The sequence below is a fragment of the Myotis lucifugus genome, unplaced genomic scaffold (genome assembly GCF_000147115.1).
Source record: "Myotis lucifugus unplaced genomic scaffold, Myoluc2.0 scaffold_376, whole genome shotgun sequence".
Classification (NCBI taxonomy): domain Eukaryota; kingdom Metazoa; phylum Chordata; class Mammalia; order Chiroptera; family Vespertilionidae; genus Myotis; species Myotis lucifugus.
Genome location: NW_005871424.1, coordinates 672,836 through 681,585, shown reverse-complemented (window position 1 = coordinate 681,585; position 8,750 = coordinate 672,836). Strand labels below are relative to the sequence as shown.

Sequence of the window (8,750 nt, the reverse complement as noted above, 5' to 3'; positions counted from 1 at the left end):
TCCTGCACTTCTCCAATTCTATGCCTCCTGGATTCCGGAATTCCGTGTGGCAAGTTTGCTCATCTACTCAGTCAGCATTCATTGAGTCTCACAATGTGGACACTTACAATGTGTCAGGGCCAGGCTCAGCACAGAGGATTCAGAAGTGACTGAGATAACATGATCCCTTCCCTTCAAGTACTTGTTCCAATATAGGGGCTCTCAACCTTAACACCTTAACACTGTCGAAATTTTGGGTCAAATAATTCTCTGTTGTGGGGCTATCCTATGCATCACAGGATGTTCAGGGGCATCCCTGGACTCTCCCCACTCCACTCAGTTGTGACAACCAAAAATACCTCAAAACATTGCCAAGTGTCCCCTGGGCATCGAAATCCACCCACCTCCCAATAGAGCCACCGTTATGATGGGACAGTGGAGAGGGTGTGGCTTTGAAGCTAGATGGGCCTGGTCCTCCCACCCTATTTGTTGTATGACCTCAGGGGAATTACTTCCCTGAACCATAGTTTCCGTATTTGCAAATTATGGGTAACAAACATACTTTTACAATGTTGTTAGAACTAAAGATCAAATATGTAAAGTACTGTGGCAGACATTGTCAATAGCCATCCAAAGCCATCCTACCCACACCAATTCTTCTTACTAACAGAACCCCAGTTCTGTTCAAGGTTTCTGACCTCAGGAAAGTTGGCTCAGTGCCTTGGTTTGGGGGAAGATATGACCCAGGACTAGCCAATGAGATGTAAGGGAGGGAGCCCTCTGGAAAAGATCTTCCTCTGTGTCTAAAAAGAGAGAGGGGTGGGGAGATTGATAAAGAGTGCAGTGATTTTAAATTTGTGCACAAATTCTTCGATACTCCTTCCATTAAACTGTGGAGTCTCATTCCCTTCCTCTTGAGTGTGAACTAAATGTAGTGACTCACTTGTAATGAACAGGACACAGCAGAAGTGACAATGTGTGACTTCCAGGATCAGAGCGTGAGAGGCACTATGGCTTCCTCCTGTGCTCTCGAATCACACCCTCTGGGGACCATGATGACAGGTTGTGAGGACACTAAAGCAGCCCTGTGGAGAGAGTCCCATATGGAGAAGAGGCCCCAGCTGACAATACCAACTTGATGGCGTGTGTGGGATCCACCTTGGAGCAGGTCCCACAGCCCCAGTCAAGCCTTCAGATGACTGCAGCCCTAGCCAACATCCTGACTGAAACCTCAGGAGACATCCTGATCCAGAACCACACAGCTGAGGGACACCTGAATTCCTGGCCACAGAGAATAAATGTTTGTTGTTTTAAGCTGCTACATTTTGGAGTGATTTGGAAAACTAATACAAGGAGAAACTGTCTGAACTCCCACATGCCTGTCACCCCCCAGACCTGCCTTTAGACCTTGTCAGATGAGGCTAGAGCCATATCAGGCAGCATGAGACCAGCCTGAGACGGAGGCCAGGTGAGTCTCAGGGATGCTAACCAGGGCCACAAAAACAACCCCAACGCCACCACTTCCAGATGTCTTGCTATAGGAGGAAAACACCCCCTATTTGCTTAAACCATGGTTTCCTGTAGCTTCAGCAATAATTACAGCAAGTTCTAAAAAGACAGTGATGATCTATGATGCTATTTTTACTGTAACTTCCATGAATTCCAACCCTCTCAACTCTACACAAGGTGTACCCACATTCTGAACTAAAGGGACTGGCAGTGATAATGGGTGGAGAGCACCAAACTGAGAAGCTTTTAAGTTTTCACCTTTCATCCTTCATTCTGAGCAATCTAATATTCCTGACAGGCCAGGCCCAGGCCCCATGCTCTTAGTCATCTTGTGCTGCCACAACAAAGTACCATAGAGTGGGGGGCATAAACAACAGAGATTCTGAAGGCTGGCAGTCCACACATGGCAGAGAGACCAGAGGTCTCTTATAAAGGCACTAATCCCACCATAGGGCCCCACACCTTCATGACCTCATCTAAACCTAATCTCCCCCCAAAGGTCCCATCTCCAAATACCCTCACACTAGGGGTTAGGGCTTCAACATGTGGATTCTGGGAGGAAACAATTCAGTTTGGCTCATGTCAAACTGCAGAGACTTCAACTCCCTATTCTCCAGAGAGGAAAACAACAAAGAATTCCATTTTTCTAACTATCATCTTATTTACAGAGGGCTAGAGCTGGGTCTCAAATTAACAGCCAGACCACAGAATTGTCAACCCTCCAGGGAGTAGCCCAGAGAACTGGCAGAAAAATCACAGAACTGGGAAGCTGCACTGTAGCTCTAGACACTGTGTCTCTAACCTTTTTGATACTCCATTGCTCAGCTGCCCGGTCTACAAAACAGCAGTAGGGAACTCCATCTCAGACACTCACAAAGGAAGTGCAGGAGCTTGAAAGATTGTCCTGGATGCATGTACCGTTACCTTCCCAGGCTCTGATGCCACCAGGGATTAATAGCTGGAGTTTCGGGTATCGGAATGGATTATGTCAAGATTTTCCAGGACAATGAAGACTGTCTTCAGTGGAAAGATGAAAAAGCTGCCTAAGAAATAAAACAGTCTCTAGACTCTAAAAGCAAGACACTGAGTAAGTTGATTCTTGGCAAGAATGGTTCTGCTGACCAGAAGCTGGGAGCTTGCTGTACCAAACGCTGCAGGTGACATACAACAGTAACGTGCCCCTTCGTCTTTGTAAACTAGATCTCAATTTTTTAAGGAACTGGGGCTCTTTCTGTTGCAAGGGAAGCTGGGCCCTTCCCAGTTACAAGGATGAATCTTGTCAGTCGTAGCCAGGATTGGCAAACCATGGTGCTGGCTAAACCCGGACCACCGCCTGCTTTTGTGTGGCCCAGGAAAATGGCTTTTACATGTTTTAAGTGGTTAGAAAGATCAAAAGTATAATAATAGTGTTTCCTAACATTTGACATTATATGAATTTCAAATCTCTCCCCTTCATTTACGTATTACCTGTGGCTGCTTCCACAGTGAACAGCAGAGTTCAGTAGCTGCTACAGAGACAGAATGGCTACATGGCTGAAACATTTACTATCTGGCTGCTCACAGGTAAAAATCCCTGGTCTAGTGTCCACCAGAATTATATGGAGGTCGTATGCAAATACAGGTCGTGGAGAGACAAAGCAGGAAGCCTGTGGGAGGGAGTGTGGGGGTCCACAGGTTTGCCCAGACAGCAGGCAGCCCTGGAGGAGGAATTCACGTCGTCTGCAATACCCTCGGATGTTGGGCCTGACAGACTCTTACGCGTGGAGCAGAGCGACAGAACAGCCCAGCTTTCAGTCAAGGACAGCAGCAGGACTCTCGTCCTCTCTGAGGTGAGGGCGATGGGACAGGAGCACCCCACTGCTGTCTCCCCATTGCTGAGGGCAGAGCAGGAGCCTGGGGTTTCTCACAGCCTCAGAAAAAGAGGGGTGAGCAGCGAGCGGGCTATTTGGAAAGCCGGTGTGGCTTCGCAGCTCGCTGAATGAGGTCTGGAATGTGACTTGGTTGCTTTCCTGGAGAGAGAGGCGTATTTCCGAATTGTAGGCACAGAGCGTCTAAGTGCACGTGGGCCAGACTCGGAAAGAAAAGGAAACCTGTGCTTCTGCTTCGGACCTCGGAGACGGCCTTGCCAAGATCCCTCCTGGGATCTCTGTCAGCTCAGCTGCCCACTGAAGGGTCTGAAGGGAGACTGCTTGGACGAGAGAGGACGGCTGACATGGCAGGGACTGGTTTATCCCTGTGTCCATACACTTCTTCCCTCGGGAAAAGCTTTGTGGGGTTTTGTTGGGTTTTTCGTTTTCTTGGTATCTTAATGGGAATCTTGATTAAGAATCATCTGTTGCCAACTTCGTGCTGTAAACCCTAGAGTGCGGTCCCGGGAAATCTACACACCCCACGCCCAAAGCTGAAGGCACACCTTTTAGGCAGCTTTACTTCTGATGGTGGGGTAGAGAGGAATTCTTTTTGTGGGCTGCTGAATATAGTTTCTTGTTTCTTTAAGAAGCTAGATAATCAATCACCTCTGAAGTTTTGGGGACAGGGTGCCAACAGTCCCCTATGCTGTTTGCTTGCTTTGACTCTTCTGATGACACTTGGTTTTCACCTGGGCTGCCGAATGGAGTTGCATTTTGCAAGCCCTGCATAAGAGCACAGTGGAGGATGTGCATGGGCGTGATCCCAGCTCAGCTTACTTAATTTCCCAGGCCCCTGTTCAAAGGCATAATGGAATCCATTTTTCAAACGTACTATTGTTTATGTTTTCATTTTAACTATTTTTTTAAAGTTCTTATATTTTTAATTGGTGTAGGATACACATAACATAACATTTACTATTTTAACCGTCTTTTTAAAGGTGACAGTTCGGGATACTAAGTACAGTCACCGTGTTGGGCAGCCATCACCACCATCCATCTCCAGAGCTCCTTGCATTGGCAGAACTGAAACTTTGCACCTACTGAACAGGGCCTCCCCACACCCCCAGCCCCTGGCAGCCACCACTCTGCTCTGTCTTAAGTGGAATCATACAGTATTTGTCTTTTTGTTAATGTAGGAAATGTGTTGAAGACTATCATTTTAGTTGTAAATTTAATTGCTTTTATAGTCAGAAATTGACTGCAAATAGTGTGTGTTATCTTAATGTTGCTAGGTTTCTGAGCAGAAACCCTTGGGCAGCTAGCTGGTCAGTAAAACAAGGTCAAATGATACACGCCCAGCTGTGTGCAACTTCTAAACCGGAGAGTATACTGTTGTTCAGGACAACAAGGTTTTGAGATTATGGAATAATGAAGATGAAAACCTGGATTAAATATTTAAAGCTATGCTGTCAGCTGAGGTACATAGACACATTCAACACGAAGGATGGCCCCTTGGTGCCATCCAGGGAAGGGGCCGTGTGTGGGTTACAGGCCTTGCTTGCAGAGCCCCAGCAGAAAACTGAAACTGTTATCCTGAGGAAGCAGTGAGTAAGTGGACATGGTTTGTCATGGTACCTAGGCATCCTGTTTTAATCTTTATTACTGGAAAACATGGAAATTACTTTATGTACAAACGCTTAACTCACGTGCCTTAAGCAAATACACACTCTGACTTAAACAAGAAGATCTGTTAACAGAGTTTTATTGCATCTGTGGATCAGAAATTCACCTCTTCGACGTCATTAAGCCCTGATGGATGCATATATGAAACCTTGATACCAATATATTTGAGTGACCCAGAAAATCATCAAAATCAGAGAAGAGTGAGATCTCTGTTGCTCAAGACAGTAGTATCTGGGAAGGCTCAAAATGGTGTTGCGCTCGGCATCCTGGATCAAGACCATGTAGCGGTCCTGGGATCACCACTACCAGCTTCTCAGGAATGTCTCTCCATATGGAACACAAAATTTCAAACACCACAGGTTTCAAAAGAATTACCACAAGGGACCAGCAGTCAGCTCTGGTATTACGGGGGACATCTGTTTATGCTACATGGAAAATTTCTAACTGTGATTCCAAACAAGTGTGAAGTGCCATCACCAGCAGATGCGCTTGGAAAATGCAAGCATAGGCACAGTCCATGCACTCAGGCTGTGCCTTAGTGTGTAAACTGGGAAACCTCACAGAGATATGGACGTGGACCCCAGAACTCAGAGCCATCAAAGAGAATTTTAAGGAGAAGAAAAACTGAAGCAAGTATCCAGCCAGAGGCTCCAGCATCCAAACAACTTTTAAAACCATAAAGAAAGATTCAGAAAAACACACGGAAGTAGAACTACTCAAAATTTTGGCTATTAAGCAGACACCTGACTTTCCTATGATTATTGGGGACACAGTAATAGGACCTCTGGGAAGATGGGAAACAGAACCATCATTTTACCCTAGAACTCTCCGATCATTTATCCAAACTCACGTGCTTCCTCACAGCTTGTGCCCTGGCTCAGTGGAGGTCGCCTAGAAGAGACCCATGTATAGATGTTATCGCTCTGTCTACAGCAGTCTCTGACATTGCTGAAGCCGTCACCTGTGCTTGCTTCTAGATGTTCTCGAGCATTGGTAATGGCAGTCTTCAAGAAACAGGGGTCCAGCCCTAGTCGGTTTGGCTCAGTGGATAGAGAGTTGGCCTGTGGACTGAAGGGACCCGGATTCAATTCTGGTCAAGGGCACATGCCCAGGTTGTGGGCCCGGTCCCCAGTGTGGGGTATCAAAAGGCATCTGATCAATGATTCTCTCTCATCATTGATGTCTCTATCTCTTTCTCCCTTCCTCTCTGAAATCAGTAAGAATATTTTTTTAAATAATTCAATGAAAAGCCTCAGGACACAACAGAGGAGACCACCTCCTGCCCTGCAATACCAAACAGAGCAGCTCCACTAACTGCAATGAGTGAGTGACATGTTTCTCCCACCCGATGTGAAAGACATCCCAGCACAGCATAGCTTCTGCTTCTCCAGTATCGTAGCTCCTTTATTTGAAGTGAACTGAAAATGCTGCCATGAATCCTGGAATACACCCTCCAACCCTGAACCAGATGATGGACTGGCTATGCCCCCTTCCAGATGCTAGTTTGAATGCTGCCAGAAGCAAAAAGGCCACTGTTCAGACTTTACAAGTTTGTGAAACCTCAGATATGCATTTGGTCCCAAGCTCAACAAGACTGAAATAAGTCTTCATGAGCCACAGAAATTAAATCAAGAAGAGAAGAGTGGGGAATTATATTCAGTTGCAGAAGTGCTGGAACTCTTCTGATATTACCGCTCTCCTTCATAGATGCTTTAAGGAGCTCTTGTAAAAGGGGATTCTTCCCACTCACCCAGGCAAGAGATGTGTTTTGTTCGTGACTGTGTTGGTGACAAGAGAAATGTTTCAGCAAGTACCCAGACGATCACTTGATGCTCTTCAGTTGGACTGCAGGTTCCATGCCAACCTATTCTAGTTTACGGATGCTGGCAGACAGAGGTTCTGAAACTTTTAAAATATATGTAACCAGCTAATTTTAGGTAAACTTATTTGTGACACTTAAAAATGAAAAGACAGATTATGGGCCCTACCCCAGAGTTTCTGATTCAGTGGGTCTAGGGTGGGGTCCAAGAATGTAATTGATATTTATAACAAGTTCCCAGGTGATGCTGATGATGCTGGTCTGGGGATCCCACTTTGAGAACCAAAGGTCTAAGCCACAGTGTCAGGATGGCTGAGTGATCTAAGGTGCCACCTGCTACAAATGACAAAAAGAGCAGACAGGTGGAAAGAAACTGGATTCACCATTACAGAACTAAGCCACTGAAGGAACTAACCACAAGGCCACCCTCTGTAAAACAACGGCTGCCATGACTGTATAAGCCACTTGCACTTGGGTTCTCAGTGATTCCAAGCCAAGCACATCCTCTGAGGTGTCGTTACTCCACACAGCCTGACACTAGCTAGGTTCCAACTCTACCCCTCACCACTGTGTGCACACCACCAATCCCAGACCATGAGGACTGGGGTCAGGCATAGAGGCCACACTTCCCACCATCCTACAGGAGAGAGGGGTAGAAGAAAGCATTATCTTGAAAACCATCAAATCCCAGGTTGAAGCCTTAATTCCATCACTCAGTAACCGTGTGACCAGACCACCTGTTCACCCCATACCCCGGATGTGACTACACCCGCATGGTTGACCCCAGCAGCCCTGTCTGTAGTTCCGGGCAAGATCATTTCCTCTCTGGACCATTATGACCCATGAGGGCTGGCATATCATGAACACTCCCCAGGTCTCAGACACTGTGCTAAACCCTTTACCTACATGATCTCATTTACTAGAAATCCTCACGGCAACCCTAGTGGACGGGACCATCATTCCCCCACCTCACAGCTCAAGAAACTCGGGCCCCGGAGGTTAAGGGGCTTGTCCAAGATCACACAGCTTATAAGGGCAGAGTCAGGATTCCAAGTCAGATCTGACACCTCAAGAGCCCACGTGTTTGAGTTCTACACATCAGGGGCCCCAGAAACATTACTGCTTCTGTGTCTGACACACAGGCTCCTTCCTTTCCCATCACCCACCACTCAGCCTAGAAAAGGAGGCAGAATGTTGACTCCACTTTCAAAAGCAATCAGCTCTGGCCTGCGAGCCCGAGTGAAGCTGACATCAGCACTGAGGGACATACTGAGAGAGAACTCAAGACGTGGACAACGAGACTTGAGAACTGTGGTGGCAGCGTGACTGCAGGAGCCCAGGCCTGCCCTGCATCTCATCAGCTTGGGTTCCGGGGCCGCAGCCTGGTCTTACCTGCCAATTTCCCTGCCTGGCTGCGCATCCCCCGCCGCCCCTCTGGCTTCCAGGTGTCTAATCAGCCTGCTGATTCCGCCCTGGAGAACTGGGCTGTTTGCCTTGCCCCTCCAGAGGGCAGGCGGAGGCAGTGGAACCGGCGGCAATTCCGGAGCCATCACAACTCCTGGCTGAAACCAAACATGACAGATTTACCATTGGGCAGGCTGTTCCATTTATTATTTAACGCTCGCAATAAATATTTGCATGACCCAGCGCTGGAGGGAATGCTCTGTGATAACTCACTGCGTTTCCCTGCCAAACACCACTGCAGTCAGGCCCCAACACTGCAGCGAGAACATTTTCTGCTACGCTAAGGAGCCAGGTGATGTTCCTCTGGTAGAAAACATATTCTTGCCTGTCTCTAAGGAGGGGGAAGGGGACAGGGAGACTGTAGTTCCAAGAAGTGACTAGATAAGGAGGAAGATGAAGATGACAGCTGATATCCACTTAGCGCCAGGGTATGCCAGGCTCTGTGC

The 8,750-nt window shown here is 47.3% G+C and overlaps 1 pseudogene; it reads left to right on the top strand.

Moving 5' to 3' along the window:
* The first annotated feature begins 3,017 nt into the window (after nucleotides 1–3,017).
* On the top strand, nucleotides 3,018–6,052 carry LOC102430999 (annotated as a pseudogene).
* Nucleotides 6,053–8,750: the final 2,698 nt, after the last annotated feature.